Genomic DNA, 24,426 nt, shown 5'->3' with positions numbered 1-24,426 from the left:
CATCGGGTAGTCCCATTCCTGAAGCAGGGCAGGGGTTGGGTTGTGTCTGGATGTCAGTAAACTGCTGTAAATCTGCCCAACACACTTGGTGTGCAGAAGCCGAGTGCTGCAGTACTGTAGTGGAGTCAGACACTGACACTGTTTGTATCGCTGGCTTCCCTTTGCGAATGTTCATAATAAATATTAATTGAACGATTACATTCATCACTTTAGTCTTTTCTACCTCTACTGTTCTTGAATGATCAGAGATACCTTCTCCTACAGACAAGGAATTGAAGGAACCGGAACAAATGTGAAGTTTCCTCCACCTGAGACATAAGGAACAGTGTAACCAGCTCCTTCTCACACACAGTAGGTACGGTACCTATCACAGTGTGTGGATACACAGACAGGTTATCCAAATTAAACATGTTTGTGGTGCTGAATGGCTTCCTCCTATTCCTGTGTAACAGGCCTGAGGGGGCTGATGTCCACCTCCTGTTCCAACTTAACAGACTGGAGATACTGAGTGGCCTTCTCCTGTTCCTAATGTAATAAACACGAGGGGCTTAATGGCCTCCTCCTGTTCATATGTAACAAACTCTAGGGGCAGAATGACTTCCCCCTGTACCTATGTATCAGGCTAGAATGCGTTGAATGGTCTCCTTTAATTCTTATGTAACAGGTTCCAGGGGCTGAATAGCCACTTCTATTCCTGTGTAACAGACTCTAGGGGCTGAATGGCCTCCTCCAGTTCCGATATAACAAGCTCGCCGGTCTGAATGTCCTCCTCCCGTTCCCATGAAACAGTCCCGTGGGGATGAATGCCCTTGTCCTATTCCTAATGTAACAGACCTGAGGGGCAGAATTGTGTCATCCTATTGCTTTCTAACTCCAATTGCTGAATGGCCCTCTCCAGTTCTTTATGTAATAGGCTCGAGGAGCTGAATGACCCTCTCCAGTTCCAAATGTAATTGGCTCGAAGAGCTGAATGGCCTTCTCAAATTCCAACTGTAATAGGCTCAAGGAGCTGAATGGCCCTCTCCAGTTCCAAATGTAATAGGCTCGAGGAGCTGAATGGCCTCCTCCTGTTCCGATATAACAGTCTCGAAGGGTTGAATGGCTTTCTCCTGCTCCCATGTCACAGGGCCAAAGGGCTGAATGGCCTGCTTGTGATCCTAATTTAACATGCTTGAGGGGCTGAATGTCCTCCTCCAGTTCCTATATAACATGCAGGAGGGGCTGAAAGGCCTCCTCCAATTCCACTGTAACAGACTCGAGGGACTGAATGGCCTCTTCCTGTTCCTTATGTAACAGGCTCAAAGGGATGATTTGCCTCCAAGTTCCATGTGCTGAAAGGCCTCCTCAAGTTCCCAGATCCAAGGACTGTTCTTCCCCGTTGTTTTGGAAATAGCATCGGGCAGTAAACAGGAGCTCAATGCTTCTTGCCCGCCAGCTCTCTGATCGGGCTCCTCGCACTGATTATGTTTTCTCATCTCACTCAAACATCCCCAAATGTTGCTTTCTTTTCCATCACCTCTAGAGTTATTAGCCAAGTTTGCATCGAGCAAATCGTGATCCCAGCAGGAACAGCACTTTGCCGACGGTTATCCACGAGGCTGCTTCTGACATTTTCTTCTGCGTTAATGTTAACCACCGTAAGTAACTGAAAAGCTTCATTTCTATAGCAACAACAAACACTTGCATTTATGACAGATACAGAATAAATCTCACATTCACTCACTGTACCCCTGACTGACAGATGCAGAATGAATCTCTCACTCACTCACTGTACCACAGACTGATAGATACAGAGTGAATCCCACACTCGCTCACTGTACCACAGACTGACAGATACAGAGTTAATCCCACACTCACTCACTGTACCACAGACTGACAGATACAGAGTGAATCCCACACTCACTCACTGTACCACAGACTGACAGATACAGAGTGAATCCCACACTTACACACTGTACCACTGACAGTTATGGTTTATATAATGTACTAATAGCTAGTCTCTACTCCAAATATTTCTGAATCGCATTTGTCCAATATAATGAAAAACTTTTGTCTGTTGAGTTCATCTCTGATCTGTAAATTTCACAGATATAGGATAAAACACATTCTCACATACCAGAAACTGACAGATACAGAATAAAACCAACACACAGATACAAAAACTGACAGGTGCAGAATAAATTCCACACACACATACCAGAAACTGGCAGGTACAGAGGAAACACACACTCACACACCCCAGAATGAGAGATACAGAATGAATCCCACATTCACATTGCACAAACTGACATATAAAGGTAAAAATCCACACGCAGATACCAGAAACTGACACCCCACACTTCTACCACAAACTGACAGGTACAGAAAAAAACACAATGACATCTCAGAAACTGACAGGTACATATTAATTCCTACACTCACACAGCAGTAACAGAATAAAACCCACATTCACATAGCAGAAACTGACAGGTACAGAATGCAATCCACACTTAGATACCAGAAACTGACAGGTACAGATTAAAACCACAGTCACACATCAGAAAATGACAGGTCTCGATTAAACCCCATACTCCCATACCGGAATCTGACAGGTACAGAATAAAATCCATACTCCAATCTGAAAAACTGATGGATACTGGTCAATATCCACACTCACATACCAGAAGCTGACGATACAGGTTAAAGTACACACACTCATATCAGAAACTGACAGGTACATGATAAAACACACACAGACATAACCGAAACTGACCGATACAGATAAAGACCACACTCACCAGAAACTGATAGATATAGAATAAAACGCACACTCACACATATCAGAAACTGATAGGTACACAATAAAACCCACACTCACATATAAGAAATTGACAGGTAGACAATAAAACCCAAACTCACATCTCAAAATTTGACAGGTACACAATAAATCCCAACTCACATAGCAGAGACTGACAGGTACAGAATAAATCTCACATTCACTTCACAACAACCGACAGGTACAGAATAAAACACACACTCAGATACCAGAAACAAAGAGGTACAGTATGAATCCCACATTCACATCGCAGAAACGGACGGGTACAGTATGAAACTCACACTCATGTATCTGAGCAATAATATGCAAGTAAAACCCATACATGCCTGTCAGAAACTGACAGGGAAACACACGCCAGAGACTGACGGAATGAGTAAATAGTTTAGTCACTCGTACTCCAGTGTCAGGCTCACACAATCATTTTTTCAGTAATTCGGATGATAACTAACATGCTCGCAATGTGGCCCATTTAATTAGTGATAAAAGCAACTTGTGAAATAATCCCATTTTTTCCAATTTAATTTGTGACAAAAAGATGGTCTGAGCATGCGCTAAATACACGCTGCTCCTCCCCTCCCCACACAGTGTTTAAACCGACGGGAAGGGCTCATGTGAGCTCCCCTCCCCCAATTCTGTCAGCGGCTGTCGTTTCCTCTGTGCTCGGCTGATGATCATTGAACACATCAGGGAGCGGAGAAATCCCGGGCCCGAGTAAGGGAGCAAACAGCAGCCTCCTTACAGCAGCTCATCGCATTGGGACTGTGTCCGCAGATGGGCTTTGAGTCGGGGTAAGTTCAGCAGCAGTCGGGGGCTTTCTGTAAGAGGCAGAGTGGAGCAGGAACTAGTTCTGGAACATGGAGTGAGTGGGGGAAGGGGGAGCCCATTCTCGGGCTATGTGTGTTCAGTGTAAGTTTAACAGAGAAAGTAAATCACCTCGCTCTTTCAAATCATTGCTGCTTTCTTTCCCCAAATCAGTAGTGAATGTTCCTGATTCAGTTCCAATCTCAGTGTCTGTTGTTCTTGGACATTGAACAGTGTAAACACAGCCTGGATGTGAGGAGTTTCACAAAGTGCATCTACTACAGACACCAAAAGAGGAATGTGATAGGAGACATTTCAAAAATGGGTTATTTTGTTTCGGTGCGTTGAATTCTCCAGAACCATGTTGCTGGTGATCGAGAGATACATTGTCGCCCCCTCAGATACATCAGCATTTGGTAACTATGACATTCTGTTAATGACACAGGCCCTCAGCTCAGTTTCAATAGACTGAGAACAATTGTTGTACAGCCCAGGTACCTGTGGTTATATTCCAGGAAGCGATTCAGAAATGTACAGGTAGTCCCATGGGAATAGGAGATATAAACCTGGACTGTGCCAATCGGGTGGTCCCATTCATAGACCAGTACTGGGTTTGGGTTGTGTCTGGATGCTGATAACTTTCTATAGAACCGTCCTATACACCTGGTGTGGTGAATCTGAGTGCCGCTGTACTGCAGTGAGATTGGACAATGACACTGTTTGTATCACAGATTCCTCTCTCCAGGTACTTTACTTTATTATACACAAACACATGAATTATAAATGTATTCTCTCCATTGCCTGTCCATATCATAACTAATAGTGTTCTCCTATTATTATTCTCAGAGCAAAATACTTCACCAAGCCAGAATAAATTTGATCTTTCCTCAACCCAGAACACAAGGAACAGTGCAGGCAGCTCCTTCTCACACACAGTAAGTACATTATCACTCTCAGAGTGCAGAGACACAGAACTGACCGCAATCATATTGCCACAGATAGCAGAAGCTGTCAGTCCCACAATGATCCAAATTCCCAGAGTTATGCTATGAATCCCACAGTCACTTGGAGCAGTACAATAATATGTTGTTCCAAAGTCCAATCATATTGCATTGAAAGGCAGATCCCTTACTCAGACACATGAACAGATAGACACTGACACGGTGTCAATCCACACTGGTGTCTGTACACTGACTCTCAAACCCAACAGCTATCATACAAGAGCAGAGAAACAGAGGTAATGGCCTGAACCAAACCTCCTCCTGAGACAGTCATCGATAATCGCAAACTATCATCCGCCTACAGCAGGTGGAGAAGGAACCAAATCCAACGGACACACAGAGCAAGAATAGCTCAGTACAAGAGACTGTCAATTACATAATCAATCCCACATTCTCGCACATCACCAGTCTAACAGATACATAATCAATCCCACACTCACACACATCACCAGTCTAACAGATACATAATCAATCCCACACTCTCACACATCACCAGTCTAACAGATACATAATCAATCCCACACTCTCACATCAGCAGTCTAACAGATACATAATCAATACCACACTCACACACATCACCAGTCTAACAGATACATAATCAATCCCACACTCTCAAACAGTAACAGAAACTGACAGCTACAGAATTAATCCCACACTCTCAAACAGTACCAGAGACTGGGATTAACATAATGATTCATACGCTCAGACACATTGAATGACAGATTGAGAAAGAATCACAATCACCTCCAATACCTGAGATTGTCTGACTGATTGAGAGTGAAACCCACACTCTCCTACCAGGCCCTTACAGCTACAGACAAATACTCACACTCACATACCAGGGACAGATAGTTAGAGTGAACTCCAGTCACACACCAGAAACTGAGAGGTACAGAAAAAAAACACTTCTGCATTCCAGAGACCGATAGATACAGAGTAATACCCACACTCGCATTCCAGAGACCGATAGATACAGAGTAATACCCACACTCGCATTCCAGAGACTGATAGATACAGAGTAATGCCCACACTCACATTCCAGAGACCGATAGATACAGAGTAATACCCACACTCATATTCCAGAGACTGATAGATACAGAGTAATACCCACACTCACATTCCAGAGACTGATAGATACAGAGTAATACCCACAATCACATTCCGGAGACTGATAGATACAGAGTAATACCCACACTCACATTCCAGAGACTTATAGATACAGAGTAATACCCACACTCACATTCCAGAGACTGATGGATACAGAGTAATACTCACATTCCAGAGACTGATAGATACAGAGTAATACCCACACTCTCATTCCAGAGACTGCTAATTACAGAGTAATACCCACACTCACATTCCAGAGACCAATAGATACAGAGTAATACCCACACTCACATTCCAGAGACTGATAGATACAGAGTAATACCTACACTCACATTCCAGAGACTGATAGATACAGAGTAATACCCACACTCACATTCCAGAGACCGATAGATCGAGTAATACGGACACTCACATTCCAGAGACTGACAAATACAAATTAAAAACCACACTCCCATAACAGAAACCTACAGGTACTGATTAAAACCCTTACTCAAATATCATAAACGGATAGCTACAGAATGAAACGCACACTCACTTCCCAGAGAGTGAAAGATACAGACAAAAATACACATTCATGTTACCGAGATTAACACTTGCAGATAATACCCAAATCCATATACCAGAAACTGACAGATACAGAGAAAAATTCACACTCAAATCCCAGAGACTGACAGATAGAGTAAAACCCACTCTCACATACCATAGACTGACAAATACAGAGTAAAACACACACTCACATACCATAGACTGATGGATAAGAGTAAAACCACACTCACATACTATAGACTGATGGATACAGAGTAAAACCCACACTCACGTACCATAGACTGACAAATACAGAATAAAACCCACACTCACATACCAGAAACTGACAGGTACAGATTAAAGCCCACATTCACATCAGAAAAACTGAAAGGTACAGAATGAAGCCCCATTCAAATACCAGAAACAGACAGGTACAGACAGAAGCACACATTACCTGAAACTGACCGAGAGTAAAACCCACACTCACCTACCAGAGATTGAAATTTACCGATACAATCCACACATATACCAGAGACTGACAAGTATAGTGTGAAATCCAAACTCACTCCGAAAACTGTTATATACAGAGTAAAATTCACACTCACATACCATAGCCTGAGAGATAAAGTAATACCCACACACAAATATCAGAAACAGACACAGGTAAAACCCACACTCACATATCAGAAAATGACGAGGACTGTGTAAATCCAACACTCACATACCAGAGAATGAATGATACAGAATGAAACCCACACTCACTTACAAGTAATTGACAGGTACAGAGTGAAAACCTCCCTTCCATACCATAAACTTACAGGTATAAAGGAAAAGCCACATTCGCTAACCAGAGACTGACAGATACAGAATAAATACTACACTCACTGGTGGGCGTAGTCTATAGGCCCCCTAATAGTAACTAAACTGTTGGATGGAGTATAAATCAAGAAATAATGGAGGCTTGTAAAAAAAGGAACCGGAATAATCATGGGCAATTTTAATCTTCATATTGATTGAACAAATCAAATTGGCCAAGATAGCCTTGACGAAGAATTCAGAGAGTGTATCTGGGATAGTTTCCTTGACAGTACTTTGTGGAAACAACCAGGGAGCAAGCTATCTTAGATCTGGTACTATGTAATGAGAACATAAGAAATAGGAGCAGGAGTAGGCTACTTGGCCCCTCGAGCCTGCTCTGCCATTTAGTAAGCACATGTCTGATCTGATCATGGACTTAGCTCCACTTCCCTGCCCGCACCTCATAACCCTTTATTCCCTTATCGCACAAAAAATCGGTCTATCTCCGTCTTAAATATATTTAATGGCCCAGCCACCACAGCTCTCTGGGGCAGAGAATTCCACAGATTTACAACCACCTGAGAGAATAAATTCCTCCTCATCTCAGTTTTAAATGGGTGACCCCTAATTCTGAGACTATGTCCCCTAGTTCTAGTTTCCCCTATGAGTGCAAATATCCTCATTGCATCCACCTTGTCGAGCCCCCTCATAATTTATATGTTTCAATAAAACCACCTCACATTCTTCTGAACTCCAATGAGTATTGGCCCAACCTACTCAACCTCTCATCATAAGTCAACCCCGTCATCTCCGGAATCAACCGAGTGAATCTTATCTTATCCAGTGCAAGTATATCCTTTCTTAAATAATGAGACCAAAACTGCATGCAGTACTCCAGCTGTGGCCTCACCAATACCCTGTAAAGTTGTAGCAGGACTTCTCTGTTTTTATACTCTATCCCCTTGCAATAAAGGCCAACATTCCATTTGCCTTCCTGATGACTTGCTGTACCTGCATACTAACTTTTTGTGTTTCATGCACAAGGACCCCCAGGTCCTTCTGTACTGCAGCACTTTTGCAATTTTTCTCCATTTAAATAATAATTAGCTTTTTTATTTTTTCTGCCAAAGCAGACAACCTCACACTTTCCCACATTATACTTGGGATGGACTCCACTTGGAATGTGCTGGGGTTAGAGTCCTGGTGAACCGAATAACTAGGGCTGCAGAGAGAGCTTTATTAATCAGTGGTGGGTAGGGTTCAGGTGAGCAGAAACCTAAAAGCTCAAAGAACAAGGTGAAGGCAATAGAGCAGGGTAGCATTGGGGGAAACAAAAATGTAACAGGAAGGGACAGAATCTATAAACATAAGTGTGTATCAGAAGCTGGGGCCATAGCAGGAGAAAAACCATGCTAACTCTGCTTGACTGAATTATGCTTTTCCAAATGTCCTGCGACAAATGTTAGGCTAACTGGTCTTGTAACACTGTTGTGAAGTGCCTTGGGACATTGTACTACGTTAAAGGTGCTATATAAATAAAAGTTATTATTATAGGAAAGCTGCAGGTTTATGCGTCGCCACCGAGATTCATCGAGATGTAGAGCGCATGCGTGGCCATCTTTGCAAAAGAGCAAAGTATGGGCGGGCTACAGGGTCCCAGTGAACCCAGCCAGAGTCAGCACCTTCAGGGGAGGAGATGGAGAGGAACCAGTGGGTGTAGAACTGAACCCAGCCAGAGTCAGCACCTTCAGGGGAGGAGAGGGAGGGGAACCAGTGAGTGTAGAACTGAACCCAGCCAGAGTCAGCACCTTCAGGGGAGGGGAACCAGTGGGTGTAGAACTGAACCCAGCCAGAGTTAGCACTTTCAGGGGAGGGGAACTAGTGAGTGTGGGACTGAACCCAGACAGAGTTGATGGTGAAAACTGGGAGTGCAGGATACGCTGTCTTCAGACGTGCGATGTGTTTGAATTTCAGCACAGGGAGGACGGAGAGTGCATAGGACAGTGATTTACAGCTTTGGAGGAAGAATAAGGGGTAAGCCATTTAGGACTGAGATGAGGAGAAACTTCTTCACTCAGAGAGTTGTTAACCTGTGGAATTCTCTACTGCAGAAAGTTGTTGATGCCAGTTCATTGGATATATTCAAGAGGGAGTTAGATATGGCTCTTAAGGCTAAAAGGATCAAGGGGTATGGAGAGAAAGCAGGAAAGGGGTACTGAGGTGAATGATCAGCCATGATCTTATTGAATAGTGGTGCAGGCTCGAAGGGCCGAATGGCCTACTCCTGCACCTATTTTCTATCTTTCTATGTAACAAGAGAGGAAAAAATGTTCCATGGAATCTAGACTCGAAGAGCTCAACGTCCTCCTGGATGTACTTTCTCCACCTCGGGCGGTCTGCCGCCGGGGTCTCCCAGGTGTCAGTGGTGATGTCGCACTTTAACAACGAGGCTTTGAGGGTGTCCTTATAATGTTTCCGCTGTCCTCCTTTGGCTCGTTTACCATGGAGGAGCTCCGCATAAAGCATTTGCTTAGGGAGTCTTGTATCTGGCATGTGTACTATGTGGCCTGCCCAGCGAAGCTGATCGAGTGTGGTCAGTGCTTCAATACTGGGGATGTTAGCTGGTCGAGGACATCGCTGTTGGAGCGCCTGTCCTCCCAGGGGATTTGCAGGATCTTGTGGAGACATCTATACTTCACTCTTTAAAGGGATTTCTTCAAGTACTGAAAGCTGCAACAAATTGAGCTAAACTTTGTTAAACAATTGATAAAATTAATGGAATCTGCAGGTTGGCTTTGAATTTCTCTGGGATGGCGCTGGACATGATGTGCCTTGAAATACCTCCGGTGTCCAGTAGATGACGCTGTCCCTCCAATTAACTCCGACTGAGAGGAGCGTGACTGCCCCCTCGAGCAGGAGGAACGAGAGCAGCTCAGGGTCAGACACTGCACCCCACAGGGACATCACACACTGCCCCCCTCCCTGGGGCAGCTCAGGGTCAGGTACTGAACATACTGCACCCCACAGGGTACATCACTCACTGCCTCCCTCGCTGGGGCAGCTCAGGGTCAGACACTGAACATACTGCACCCCACAGGGACATCACTCACTGCCCCCCTCGCTGGGGCAGCTCAGGGTCAGACACTGAACACACTGCACCCCACAGGGACATCACTCACTGCCCCCCTCCCTGGGGCAGCTCAGGGTCAGACACTGAACACACTGCACCCCACAGGGACATCACTCACTGCCCCCCTCCCTGGGGCAGCTCAGGGTCAGACACTGAACATACTGCACCCCACAGGGACATCACTCACTGCCCCCCTCCCTGGGGCAGCTCAGGGTCAGACACTGAACATACTGCACCCCACAGGGACATCACTCACTGCCCCCCTCCCTGGGGCAGATCAGAGTCAGACCTTGGAGTGGGAAAGGGAGGATGCAGTTGTCGTGGACCATGTAGGGACCAATGACATAGGTAGGACTAGGTTCTGCTGAAAGAGATGGAGGAGTTGGGGTCCAAATGAAAAAGCTGAACCTCAAAGGTAATAATCTCTGGATTGTTACTTGAACCCCACACTAATTGTTACAGGGATAAGCAGATTAGAACAGTAAATGCATGGTTCAAAGAGTGGTGTGGGAGGCAGGGGTTTTTCTTTACAGACACTGGCACCAGCACTGGGCAAAGAGGGAGCTGTTCCCTTGCCATGGGTTCCACTTGAGCTGGGCAGGAACCAGTGTCCTGGTGAATCGAATAACTAAGGCAGTAAACAGAGCTTTAAACTATTGAAGGCTGGGTGGGGAGATCCAGGAAAGTACAGCACGGTTTAGATAGAGAGAAAAAGCAACAAGAGACATGTCAAGGCTCTGAAGCTGAGTTTTGGATAACAATAAGCAGAGTGGGTCAGGAAGAGACAGAGAGAGTAACAAAGGTAATAAGGCATTACGGACTAAGGAGACATCAAGGAAAAATAGAAGAAAGTCAAGCTAAAGGCACTATATCTTAATGGACAAAGAATTCTCAACAGAATAGCTGAATTAGTAGAACAGATAGAAATTAATAGGTTTCATCTAATAGCCATTACGGAGACGTGGTTGTAAAGTGACCACGGTTGGGAACTAAATATTTCAGGATACATAACTTTTAGAAGAGATGGCAAAATAGAAAAGGAGAAGAGGAAGCCCTGATAATAAAGGATGGGATAAAGACAGTAGAGGGAAAGGATCTTAGCTCGGGAAATCCAGAAGTAGAATCAGTTTGGGTGGAGCTAAGAAACAGCAAGGGGCAGAAAACATTGGTAGGAATTGTTTATAGGCCCCCAAACCGTAGTGGTAATGTAAGGCACAGTATGAATCAGGAAATTAGAGGTGCATGTAACAAAGGTAATACAATAATCATGGGGGACTTTAATCTGCATATAGACTGGGGAAACCAAATTTGCAGTAATAGTGTGGAGGACGAATTCATGTAAAGTATACAAGATGGTTTTCTAGATCAGTATGTTGAAGAACCAACTAGAGAACAGGTTATTTTAGATCTAGTATTGTGCAATAAGAAAGGGTTAATTAATAACGTTATAGTAAAGGAGCCCTTAGGGAAGAGTGACTATAATATGATAGAATTTTACATTAAGTTTGAAAGTGATTTAGTTAAATCTGAAACTTGGGTCTTAAATCTAAACAAAGGAAACTATGTAGGTATGAGGGGAGAGTTGGTTAAGGTAGATTGGGAAACTACATTAAAAGGTATGATGGTAGAAAAGCAATGGCTATCACTTGAAGAATTAATACATAATTTACAACAAACACACATTCCTTTTTGGCACAAAAATCCCACAGGAATAGTGGTCCAACCGTGGCCAACAAGAGAAGTTAAAGATAGTATTAGATGACAGAAAGATGCTTAGAATGTTGCCAAAAAGAGCAGTAAGCCTGAGGATTGGGAAGATTTTGGAATTCAGCAAAGGAGGACCAGGAAATTGATAAAGAAAGGGAAAATAGAATATGAAAGTAAACTAGTGAGAGACAAAATAACAGACTGCAAATGCTTCTAGAGGTATGTAAAAAGGAAAAGTTTAGTAAAAGTAAATGTGTTTCCCCTACAGGAGACAGGAGAAATTATAATGGGAACAAGGAAATGGCAGAGAAATTAAATGCATATTTTGTGTCTGTCTTCATGGAAAGTGGTGCAAAAAACTTGCTGGATCTACTGGAGAACCCAGGGTCTAGCGAGAATGAGGAACTGAAAGAAATTAATATTCATCAAAAAATGGTACTGGAGAAATTAATGGGACTGGAAGCCGATAAATCCCCTGGACCTGATAGCCTATATCCTAGGGTATTGAAAAGGGTAGCTATAGAACTAGTGGATGCATTGGTTGTCATCTTCCAAAATTCCATAGAGTCGAGAATGGTTCCTGTGGTTTGGAAGATAGCAAATGTAACTGAGCTATTTAAGAAAGGAGGGAAGAGAGAAAGCGGGGAACGACAGAGCAGTTAACCTGACATCAGTAGTAGGGAAAAGCTCGATTCTATGATTAACAACATGGTAACATGCACTTAGAGAATAATAAGATTGGGCAGAGTCAACAATTCGGTCGGCTGCAGCAATCTTCCAGAGAAACATGGAGAGCCTACTCAAGTCGGTACCAAGCACGGTGGTTTTTCAGGATGAAATATTGGTCACGGGTCGGGACACCGTCGAGCACCTACAAAACCTGGAGGAGGTCCTCCAGCGACTGGATCGCGTAGGGCTGCAGCTGAAGAGGTCAAAATGCATCTTCATGGCAACAGAAGTGGAGTTTTTGGGGAGAAAGATCGCGGCGGATGGCATTCGGCCCACATACGCCAAGACAGAGGCTATCAGAACATCACGTAGCTGCGGTCATTCCTGGGACTCCTCAACTATTTTGGTAACTTCCTACCGGTGTTAAGCATCCTCTTAGACCCTCTACATGTGTTATTGCATAAAGGTGAGAATTGGGTATGGGGAAAAAAACAAGTAATTGCTTTTGAGAAAGCCAGAAACATTTTATGCTCCAACAAGCTGCTTGTACTGTATAACCCGTGTAAAAGACTTGTGCTAGCATGTGATGGGTCATCATACGGAGTTGGGTGTGTATTACAACAAGCTAACATTGCGGGCAAATTGCAACCAGTCGCGTATGCCTCCAGGAGCTTGTCTAAGGCCGAGAGGGCCTACAGCATGATTGAGAAAGAGGAATTAGCGTGTGGGTTCGAGGTAAAGAAAATGCATCAGTGGCTGTTTGGCCTCAAATTTGAGCTGGAAACCAATCACAAGCCCCTCATATCCCTGTTCGCTGAAAACAAAAAGATAAATACTAATGCCTCAGCCCATATACAAAGGTGGGCACTCACGCTATCAGCGTATAACTATACCATCCGCCACAGGCTAGGCATCGAGAACTGTGCAGATGCTCTCGGTTGGCTACCATTGTCCACCATGGGGGTGAAAATGGCGCAACCTGCAAACTTGTTGATGGTGGCACAGCCCGCAGACTTGTTGATGGTCATGGAAGCGTTTGAAAATGATGAATCACCTGTCACGGCCCGCCAGATTAGGACTTGGACCAGCCAAGATCCTCTGCTGTCCCTAGTAAAAAAAACTGTGTACTGCATGGGAGCTGGGCCAGCATCCCCATTGAAATGCAAGAGCTAATCAAGCCATTCCAGCAATGAAAGGACAAGCTGCCCATTCAGGCAGACTGCCTGTTGTGGGGTAACCGCGAAGTGCTACCCAAAAAGGGCAGGGAGACGTTCATCTCGGATCTCCACAGCACACACCCGGATATAGTAATAATGAAAGCGATAGCCAGATCCCACGTGTGGTGGCCCGGTATCGACTCTGACTTAGAGAACTGTGTACGGCAATGCCGCATGTGTGCTCAGTTGAACAACGTGCCAAGAGAGGCACCACTAAGTTTGTGGTCCTGACCCTCCAGGCCATGGTCGAGGATCCATGTCGACTATGCGGGCCCGTTTCTCGGTAAAACGTTCCTGGTGGTGGTGGATGCTTTTTAAAATGGATTGAATGTGAAATAATGTCGGGAAGCACTGCCACCGCCACCATTGAAAGCCTGAGGGCCATGTTTGCCATTCACAGCCTGCCTGACATACTGGTCAGTTACAATGGGCCATGTTTCACCAGTGCCGAATTTAAAGAATTCATGACCTGCAATGGGATCAAACATGTCACCTCGGCCCTGTTTAAACCAGCCTCCAATGGGCAGGCAGAGCGGGCAGTACAAACAATCAAACAGAGCCTTAAACGAGTCACAGAAGGCTCACTCCAAACCCGCCTGTCCCAAGTACTGCTCAGCTACCGCACGAGACCCCACTCGCTCACGGGGGTGCCCCCGGCTGAGCTACTCATGAAAAGGATACTTAAAACCAGACTCTCGCTGGTTCACCCCAACCTGCATGATCAGGTAGAGAGCAGGCGGCAGCAACAAAATATAAACGATGGTCACGCCATTGTGTCACGGGAAATTGATCTAAATGACCCTGTGTATGTGCTAAACTATGGACATGGTCCCAAGTGGATCGCGGGCACAGTGATAGCCAAAGAAGGGAGCAGTGTGTTTGTAGTCAACTTAGACAATGGATAAATTTGCAGAAAGCATTTGGACCAAACGAGGCTGCGGTTCACAGACTGCTCTGAACAGCCCACAGCAGGCACACCTTTTTCGAGCCCACAACACACACCCAAAGGATCAACGACACCACCCCGGACCAGGAAATTGGATCCATCATGCCCAACAGCCCAGCAAGGCCAGGCTCACCCAGCAGCCGTGCAGGGCCAACAACACGCCAGCCCAGCGAGGGCACAGCCAACACACCAGAACAGACATTTGAGCACTGTATATAAGCCGGCCCCTAAGGCCTGTTCCTCACTCTGGAGTGTCTTAATAAAGACTGAGGTCACTGTTACTTTAACCTCCCTATGTGCAGTCTCATCTATGTTAGGAAATGTTTAACTGCACATCGAAGTATTTTTTAAATGTGGTGAGTGTTCCTGCCTCTACCACCCTTTCAGGCAGTGAGTTCCAGAGCCCCACCACCCTCTGGGCAAATCAATTTCCCCTCATATTTCCTCTAAACCTCATACCAATTACTTTAAATCTATGTCCCCTGGTTGTTGACCACCTCTGCCAAGGGAAACATGTCCTTCCTATCCACTCTATCCAGGCTCCAGATAATTTTATAAACCTCAATCAGGTCTCCCCTCAGCCTCCTCTGTTCCAAAGAAAACAGACCCAGCACCTCCAATATTTCCTCATAGCCAAAATTTTCCAGTCCAGGCAACATTCTTGTAAATCTTCTTCACACCCTTTCCAGTGCACTCACATCTTTCCTGTAATATGGTGACAAGAACTACACGCAGTACTCCAGCTGCAGCCTAACCAGTGTTTTGTACAGTTCAAGCATACCTCCCTTTTTTTTTTTGAAATTCGTAGCCAATCGTTCCAATTCTTTGTCAAATCACAAACGCCAGAGGTCACCTTGCACATATCAAGGATCACTCTGCGCCAATGCTCTTAGCCAAAAGGCCTAGAGCCACTGCACCGTTCCTGGAAGTACTGCAATACCAGGTTCGTGCCATGGAGGTGGATGGGTCAGGCCCCCCACACACCTCCGTGGAGGTGGATGGGTCAAGCCACCCCACCCACCTCCTATTTCCAAAAAAAGCAAGCATATACCTTCCTGATCCAGAGAGAACCACCTTGGGGTTATGGTGGTTACTCCCCTGTCAGGTCAGTTAAACATGATCTTAGCCAAAAGGCCGAGAAGCGATCCTCCCTGCTCTTGTATTCAATGCCATGACTTATAAAGGTAAGTATTCCATATGCCTTCTTAACCACCATATCTACCTGGCCTGCTACCTTCAGGTATCTGTGGTCCTGCACTCTAAGGTCCCTTTGTTCCTCTACACTTTTGAGTGTCATGCCATTTAAGGTATATTCCCTTGCCTTGTTAGACCTCCCCAAATGCATTACCTCACACTTATCCTGATTGAATTCCATTTAACACCGTTCTTCCCACCTGACCAGTACATTGATATCTTCCGGCAGTCTGCAGCTTTCTTCTTCATTATCAGCCACACAGCCTATTTTAGTGTCATCTGCAAACTTCTTAATCATACCCCCAACATTTAAGTCTAAGTCATTGATATATATTGTTCAGAACATGACAAATGGAATATAATGTTATCCACTTTGGTAGGAAACACAGAACAACAGAGTATTTTTAAATGGTGGGAGATTGGGAAATGTTGGTGTTCAGAGGGACCTGGGTGCCCCTTGTACATGAATAACTGAAAGTTAACACTCAGGTACAGCAAGCAATTAATAAAGCAAATGGTATGTTGGCCTTTATTACTAGAGGATTTGAGTATAAGAGTAAAGATGTTTTACTGTAATTATATAGGGCCCTGGTGAGACTGGACCTGGAGTATTGTGTACAGTTTTGGTCTCCTTATTTAAGGAAGGATATACTTGCCATAGAGGGAGTGCAACAGAGGTTCACCAAACTGATGCTCTGAAAATGGGGATCGTCCGATCACGAGAGATTGAGTGGATTAGGCCTATATTATCTAGAGTTCAGAAGTATGAGAGGTGATTTCATTGAAACATACAAAATTCTTACAGGGTTTGACAGGGTAAACAACATACAAAATGAACTTACAGTCCGCAAGTGTGACCGAGCTTCCAGTCGCCTGTCACTTTAATTCTCCACTCCACTCCCACTCTGACCTCTCCATCCTTCGTCTCCAACAAAGCTCAACGCAAGCTTGAGGAACAGCACCTCATCTTTCGTTTAGGCACTTTACAGCCCTCTGGACTTAACATCGAGTTCAACAATTTCACAGTGTAACCGCTGCCAATTTTTGGCTCCCTCCCACCTCCCCCCGCCCACCCCCACCCAGCCAGAGCCTGTTTTGTTTCCTTTCTCCTTGTCGCTGATTGGATTTTTTGTGGAGGTAACCAACAGGGTTGATGAGGGTAGTGCACACGATGTAGTACATATGGACTTTAGCAAGGCATTTAATAAGGTCCCACATGGTATACTGGTCATGAAGGTTAAAGCCCTTGGGATCCAGGGCAAAAAAGCAAGTTGGATCCAAAATTGGCCGCGCCAGCCGACAAAGAGCCGTGGGGCAGCAGCCCTAAAGGTTACATATAAACCTATGAACAATGACAGAAAGGCAAAGAGTACCCATCCCAATCAGTACACCTCACACAACTGCGCTATCTCTTATACTGAAACATTCCAAACTCCACCCCCAATGCCATGTGATCTCCTGGGAGAGGCTAAAACCAGATAAAAATCCAGGCCAATTTAGGGAGAAAAAATGAGAAAATTCCTCTCCGACCCATCCAGGCGATCGAAACTAGTCCAGATCATCACCCTGGCAGTATTCTATTCCCTGCAGTACTTACCATTATATCTGCACCATCCAACAAAAGGTCATCCAGTCTAATCCCAATTACCAGCTCTAGGTCCGTAACCCTGCAGGTTACTGCACTTTAAGTGCCTATCCAACCATCTCTTAAAAGTGGTGAGGGTTTGTGCATCCACCATTCTTCCAGGCAACGAGTTCCAGATCCCCACAACCCTCTGTGTAAAGAAGCCCCCTCTCAAATCCCTCGAAAGCTTCCACCAACCACCTTAAAACTTTACCCTCTCGTTATAGACTCCTCCACCAATGGAAATAGGCCCTTACTATCCACTATGTCCAGGCCTCTCAATATTTTGTACACCTCAATGAGGTCTGCTCTCAATCTCCTCTGTTCTAATGAGAACAAACCAACCCAGCCTATCCAATCTGTCCTTATAACTAAGATTCTCCATTCTAGGCAGCATCCTAGTAAATCTCCTCTGCTCCCTCTCTAGTGCAATCACATCCTTCCTATAATACGGCAACCAGAACTGCACGCAGTACTCCAGCTGTGGCCTAATCAAAGTATTATACAATTTAAACATAACCTCCCTGCTCTTATATTCTGTGCCTCGACCAATAAAGGCAAGCATTCCATATGCCTTCTTAACCACCTTATCCGCCTGACCTACTTTTAGGAATCTGTGGACAAGCACTCCAAGGTCCTTTTGTTCATCTACACTATTAAGTGGCCTACCGCTTAATGTTGATACCCTTTCTTTATCAGCCCTCCAAAAGTACATCACCTCACACTTCTCTGAATTAAATTCCATTTGCCACTGCTCTGCCCACCTGACCAGTAGATTGATATCCTCCTGCAGCCCATGACTTTCCTCTTCATTATAACCACACAGCCAATTTTAGTGTTGTCCGCAAACTTCTTAATCATACTCCCTATATTCAAATCTAAATCGTTGATATATAAAGCACAAAAAGTAAGGGACCCAGTACTGAGCCTTGCGAAACCCCACTGGAAACATCCTTCCAGTCACAAAAACATCCATCAATCATTACCCTTTGCCACTGGACCAAGACCTAGCTCTGTCAAGCCCGTGTGGTGGCTGGTGTGCAACGTTCAGCACACGTTAATCCACACACAGGCATCTTCCACCCCCTCAATTGGAGTTCAGGATTGGAACATCGGGTCCTTCATTGAAACATCTGTGACCTCGTGTGGAAGCAAGTCATCCTGGTTGAAGGGACCGCCTATGATGATGATGAAAGGAAAGCTCCGGGTCTGTATGGTGCCATTGTGACACATCGAGACGTACCGCGCATGCGCGTCCATCTGTGCGCAAAAATGTCTTCCCCGCCCGCGCATGCTCAAACAGTGAGGGAGATCCGGGCTCAGCCCCGCCCACTGGGAGCTGCAAGCTCCGCCCCTCACACACTCCGATTGGTTGGAGGACCAACCGCCCGATCGGTCCTCCAGTCCCATCCCCGCTCTTCCCATTGGTTGGGAGCTGCCGTCAATCACCCGGGCAGTGTGAGCTGAGCATGTGCGGGCTGCGGGAGGTGGAGTGGCGACAGCGGGTGAGAGATGGGCGGAGGGAGGGAGCAGGTTAATAAACTCCACGGGCTTCACATACACCGAGTGTGGGCCCAGGCCCGAGAGACAACACTCTGCATTATCCGCTTCACACACACCCGGTGCTGGCCTCAGGCCCCGAACAAGAACCTGCGGCTCCGGCCTTTCCCCGAGCGGGGTCCCCGGCAGTTGCGGGGCTTTCTCCCGGTGACAGGCCCCAGGGGGGCAGCAGAGCGCATGCGCGGCCTTTCCCTGGGCCAGGAACCAGGAGGAGAGAATGTTGTGAGTCTCTATCCTGGACTCACAGTCAGGGCTTTTGTAAACTGCTGTTCCAGGCTGGGGTTTAACATTCTGCATAAATAGCTGATTGGCTTATCGGGCCGCAGTGTTTGTTTCAGAACCGCTGTCTGATCTGTCCCCTTAATCAAGGGATGGTTAGGGATTAAAAAGAAGATATTCGTGTGGAGGCAGAGGGCATGGTTGAGGTTTTAAATGAGTACATTGCTTCTGTCTTCACTACAGAAGAGGATTCTGCCAATGTAGCAGCAAACAAGATAGTATCGATATTACTTGGGATAAGAATTATCAGATTGTGGGTGCAGGGGATGGATTGGTCCTGTGGGTGGGTTTAGAAGCTTTATAAACACCTGGTGTGGACCTGAGGTGCCAAATAAGAGCCCACAGGCCCCGTGTTTACCTCCCGGTGGGGGCCCTGTCAGTGACCGCCCGGGAGAGCGGGCTCACAGGCCGCCAGCTTGGACAGGGCGGGGCTCACTACGACTGCGCAGTACTTTGGGCAGGAACAAAGAGTGGGCGGGGCTTCAGGGTCTCTGTCACTTTGATTGGACGACATGTTTCTCCCCATATTAGTGGCCCCTGAAAGGGAGCCTTGTTCTGATTCTTGTCTGGTGACCCTGGGGCAACACAGTATCACCCTATTGGTCCATCAAAATAAGCCCAGTGTCCAGGAGAGAAAATCATCAGTTCATTGCTTTTATTCTCATTCTGCACACAGGGGCTGTAGAGCTGAACCCAGCCAGAGTAGAGGGAGGGAGAAAACTGGGAGCGGAGGATAAAATGATGGAGATGGTGCGATGGGTGTGGAGTTTAGCACAGGGAGGAGGGAGAGTGTGTGGGATGGGGATTTACAGCTTTGGGGGAACAAGAGAGTAAAAAATGTTCTATAGAAACTAAAATTGTCTGTTCTGAATTTCTATCAATAATTACAGTGATGTATTTTGTAAACTCCCTTTACAGAGAATCAGAACGGGATGATTTGCAAACGCGAAACACAAACCAAACATCACCTCATGTTCTGACCGAGTCACTCGATTCATCAAGACCTGACTATCATCAGACTTTGCATGTGGAAGAATAAATGTTTGTCTGTGGGAAAAGATTTCAAAGATCAGTGTGACTGGAAAAGCACCGAGACACACACACCCGAGTGAGAGTGTTCCAGTGCACTGACTGTGGAAGGAGCTTTTACCAGTTACATAGCCTGAAAAACAGCGCACCATTTACAGCGGGAGAAACTGTACACGTGTTGTGTGTGTGGACGAGGCTTCAACTGATCGTTCAACCTGGGACACAAGGACACCCGCACCACGGAGAAACCGTGGAAATGTGGGGACCGTGGGAAGGGATTCAATTAACTATCCCGCTGAAAACTAGGGAGAGGCTGTTCAACTGCCCCTTATGTTGAATGTGATTCAATTGTCTAGCATGCTGACATGCCAGTGAGCTCGCAATAAAGACCATTCACCTGCTCCGTGTGTGGGAAGCGATTCACTTGTTCATCCCAACTCACTACAGACCAACTTGATCACACTGATGAGAGACCTTTTAAATGTTCTGACTGTGGGAACTCCACTTTCCTGCCTGCTCCCCATAACCCTCGATTCTCCTATCGTTCAAAAATATGTCTATCTCAATCTTAAATATATTCAATGACCCAGCCTCCACAGTTCTCTGGGGCAGAGAATTCCAAAGATTCAAGACCCTCAGAGAAGAAATTCCTCCCCATCTCTGTTTCAAATATCCGACCCCTTACTCTGAAACTATGCCCCTTAGTTCTAGATTCCCTACGAGTGGAAACATTTTGTGAAGCCCGCTCAGAATCTTATATGGTTCAATAAGATCACCTCTCATTCTTCTAAACTTCAATGAGTATAAACCCAACCTGCCCAACATTTCATCATAAGACAACCCCTTCATCTCGGGAATCAACCTAGTGAACCTTGTCTGAATTGCCTCCAATGCAAGTATATCCCTCCTTAATTAAGGAGACCAAAACCGTACGCAGTACTGCAGGTGTGGTCTCACCAATGCCCTATACAGTTGTAGCAGGACTTCCGTGCTTTTATACTCCATCCCCTTGCAATAAAGGTGAACATTCCATTTGCCTTCCGAATTAATTACTGTATCTGCATGTGAGCTTTTTGTGTTTCATGTAAAAGGACCTCCAGATCCCTCTGTACCGCTGCATTTTGTTGCCTCCATTAAAATAATAATTTTTATTCTTCCGACCAAAGTAGATAACTTCACATTTTCCCACATTATACTCCAGTTGCCAAATTTTTGCCCACTCACTTAACCTATCTATATCCCTTTGCAGATTCTCTGTGTCCTCTTCACAACTTGCTTTCTCACCTGTCTTTGTATCATCAGCAAATTTGGCTACATTACACACGGTCCCTTCATCCAAGTCATTAATATAAAGTGTAAATAGTTGAGCTCCTAGCACTGATCCCTGTGGCACTCCACAAGTTACAGTTTGCCCATCTGAAAATGACCCATTTATCTGGACTATTCTGGGGTGAGGGGGTACACTGACCACGAATAGATTCTGCTAACTATAATTAGGTTTGTTTACTCTTTACAATGTTTTGAATTGTGTGTTTAACTGAAGTCAGATGTTGGGTGGTTACCCGCGGGCACTGGGCTGTTTCTGGTGAATGAATGTGGACAGTGTTAGTGGGGAATAGATTTGTGTGGGATCATTCTGTGCTAAACACTTTGCTGGGCTGTGGGTTTGCCTCAGTCCCAGTGAAGAAGTGCTGTTAAATCACAAACCCGCCAGAGATTTAAACCCCATGGACAATCTCTGTGACGTCATTGTGGCTGGGGGAAAGATTCCTTCTAGTCTGTCTAGGACCACTTACACTGAGACACCAAATCCAGGGACCACTAACACTGAGACACCAAATCGAGGACCACTTAACTGAGACACCAAATCCAGGGACCACTTACACTGAGACACCAAATCCAGGGACCACTTACACAGAGACACCAAATCCAGGGACCACTTACACTGAGACACCAAATCCAGGGACCACTTACACTGAGACACCAAATCCAGGGACCACTTACAGTGAGACACCAAATCCAGGGACCACTTACAGTGAGACACCAAATCCAGGACCACTTACAGTGAGACACCAAATCCAGGGACCACTTACACAGACTACAAAATGGGAATGGGAGAGCCTCAGTATGGGGAATGGTTGTGGTTGCGAATCCAGCTGCAGTGAGGGCGGAAGTTGGGTAATGGACGAAGTTGTGACGGTGAAATTAGACGGGGACTGGTGGGGCCTGGTGACAGGTTATTGTCAGAAGCCCTTTTCAGACAGGCCAATAATTGGATGTAACCAGCACAACATCTGGATCTGACTGTTCTTGTCCCAAAATCCCAAAGTCTAATGTCCCTGATGTTTTTTTCTGTCGGAAATGTTGAGATGTGAAAGAATTGGAGGAAAGTGGACTCGGTCAGAAAGAAGGTTCCTGGAATGAACAATTCATGAGGCTGTTTTGTGACTTGTCTGCGTGAGGTTTAAAAAAAATGAAATTAAAATCGATGCGTCTAGTAACACGGTGTTGTCAATTGTGGTTTCTAACCTTAATCACTAACTCGTAAACCGAACATCGTATTGACTATCCACAAATAGCCCCAACCACTAACCCTAAACCTACACCCAAACCCCAGCCTGAACCAAAGTTTATTGACATGGGTCAATGGAGGATCTAATGACCTGATAAAGGAAGTATTTGAAACAATGATCTTGATTAAAGAAATAGTGCAAGGTATGTTAGCAACAAGAGATTCAATCAACGAGATCAGCAATGAGAGTTACAAAGATCAGAACATTTCAAAGGGTCTCACATGCAATATGTGTGGAGGAGTTTTAAAAAAAATCAGATCCAAAAAGGGTTAAATGGTACAGAAAATAACAGATTTAAAATCTTATGCAAGATAGGTCTATAAAGGATGGGTCAACAGAACTTCAGAGGAGTGTAAAGTGAGACACTACAGTTCAGTCTCTCACACCCACAACAAGCTTGGGATTTGATGTGGTAGAATGAGAACTAGATGAGAACTGAAATAATCTAGAGTAAGAAAAGGCCCAAAAATGGAACAGTGGGTAACAGAATCAATTAGTCTCTTATCATGGAGAAATCAAATATTCAACACACTGTTTGAAAAAAAGCTGATTTATTTAATATTTAAACAGAATATTAAACTCAAGCCCAGTTATAGGGGTTATTAATATCAGCAGAAATAAAGCACGATTTCCATAGTGAACATGATTCAGTCCAGGATGTGATTAACAGCAGCAAAACAGCAGAATCTAAAACGCTGCAGTTAGTTATGAACTCGCTGGTGTCTCAGCAGAGAGCATGTTTGAGTGAATCCCTTCCCACACTCAGTGCAGGTGAACGGTCTCCTCAGTGTGAATTCGCTGGTGTCTGAACAGAGAGCATGACTGAGTGAATCCTTTCCCACACTCTGCAGGTGAATGGTCTCCTCAGCGTGAATTCGCTGGTGTCTGAACAGAGAGCATGACTGAGTGAATCCTTTCCCACACTCTGCAGGTGAACGGTCTCCTCAGTGTGAATTCACTGGTGTCTGAACAGAGAGCATGACTGAGTGAATCCTTTCCCACACTCTGCAGGTGAATGGTCTCCTCAGTGTGAGTATGTGGTGTGTCAGCTGATTATTTGTGCTTTTAAAGCTCTTCTCACAGTCAGAACATTGAAATGAAGTCTCAACAGTGTGAATAAGTTGGTGTGTCAGAAGATGGGATGATTGGAGTCATCCCTTCCCACACTCAATACATGTGATCAGTCTCTCCCCCGTGTGAACTCGCTTATGCGTCTGGAGCTTGGATAACAGAGTGAATCCCTTCCTGCACATGGACCAAGTGAATGGCCTCCCCCCAGTGTGAATACGTCACTGAATATCCAGCTGGGATGAGTAATTAAACCCCTTTCCACATTCCCACGGTTTCCCTGTGGTACGGGAGTCCTTGTCTCCAGATTGGATGATCAGTTGAAGCCTCATTTTTGTTAGGCTGCGTAACTGGTTAAAGCTCTTTCCACAGTCAGTGCACTG

At 45.3% G+C, this 24,426-nt stretch overlaps 2 protein-coding genes and 1 pseudogene across 4 annotated transcripts in view; 1 reads left to right on the top strand and 2 right to left on the bottom strand.

Annotated features, from left to right (window-relative positions):
- Positions 1-24,426, top strand: part of LOC139273646 (oocyte zinc finger protein XlCOF26-like) — a 178,958-nt gene that overhangs the window by 54,649 nt on the left and 99,883 nt on the right. For 2 of the 3 annotated variants that reach the window (XM_070890661.1, XM_070890662.1), the window contains 2 exons: positions 1,523-1,637; positions 4,463-4,551. The gene's annotated coding sequence lies outside the window, so the exon portion shown is untranslated. Of the gene's footprint in view, positions 1-264; positions 356-1,522; positions 1,638-4,462; positions 4,552-24,426 lie in introns of all 3 variants that reach the window. The other variant, XM_070890660.1, reaches the window with a different exon arrangement.
- LOC139273639 (zinc finger protein 239-like) overlaps positions 1-24,426 on the bottom strand; it is a 332,544-nt gene that overhangs the window by 294,958 nt on the left and 13,160 nt on the right. The gene's annotated exons all lie outside the window — the stretch shown is intronic.
- Positions 15,623-15,862, bottom strand: LOC139274293 (U2 spliceosomal RNA; annotated as a pseudogene).

Source organism: Pristiophorus japonicus, chromosome 9 (genome assembly GCF_044704955.1).
Source record: "Pristiophorus japonicus isolate sPriJap1 chromosome 9, sPriJap1.hap1, whole genome shotgun sequence".
Taxonomy (NCBI): Eukaryota; Metazoa; Chordata; class Chondrichthyes; family Pristiophoridae; genus Pristiophorus; species Pristiophorus japonicus.
Note: the sequence above shows the minus strand (reverse complement) of the source record. Positions and strands in the feature narration are given on the sequence as shown.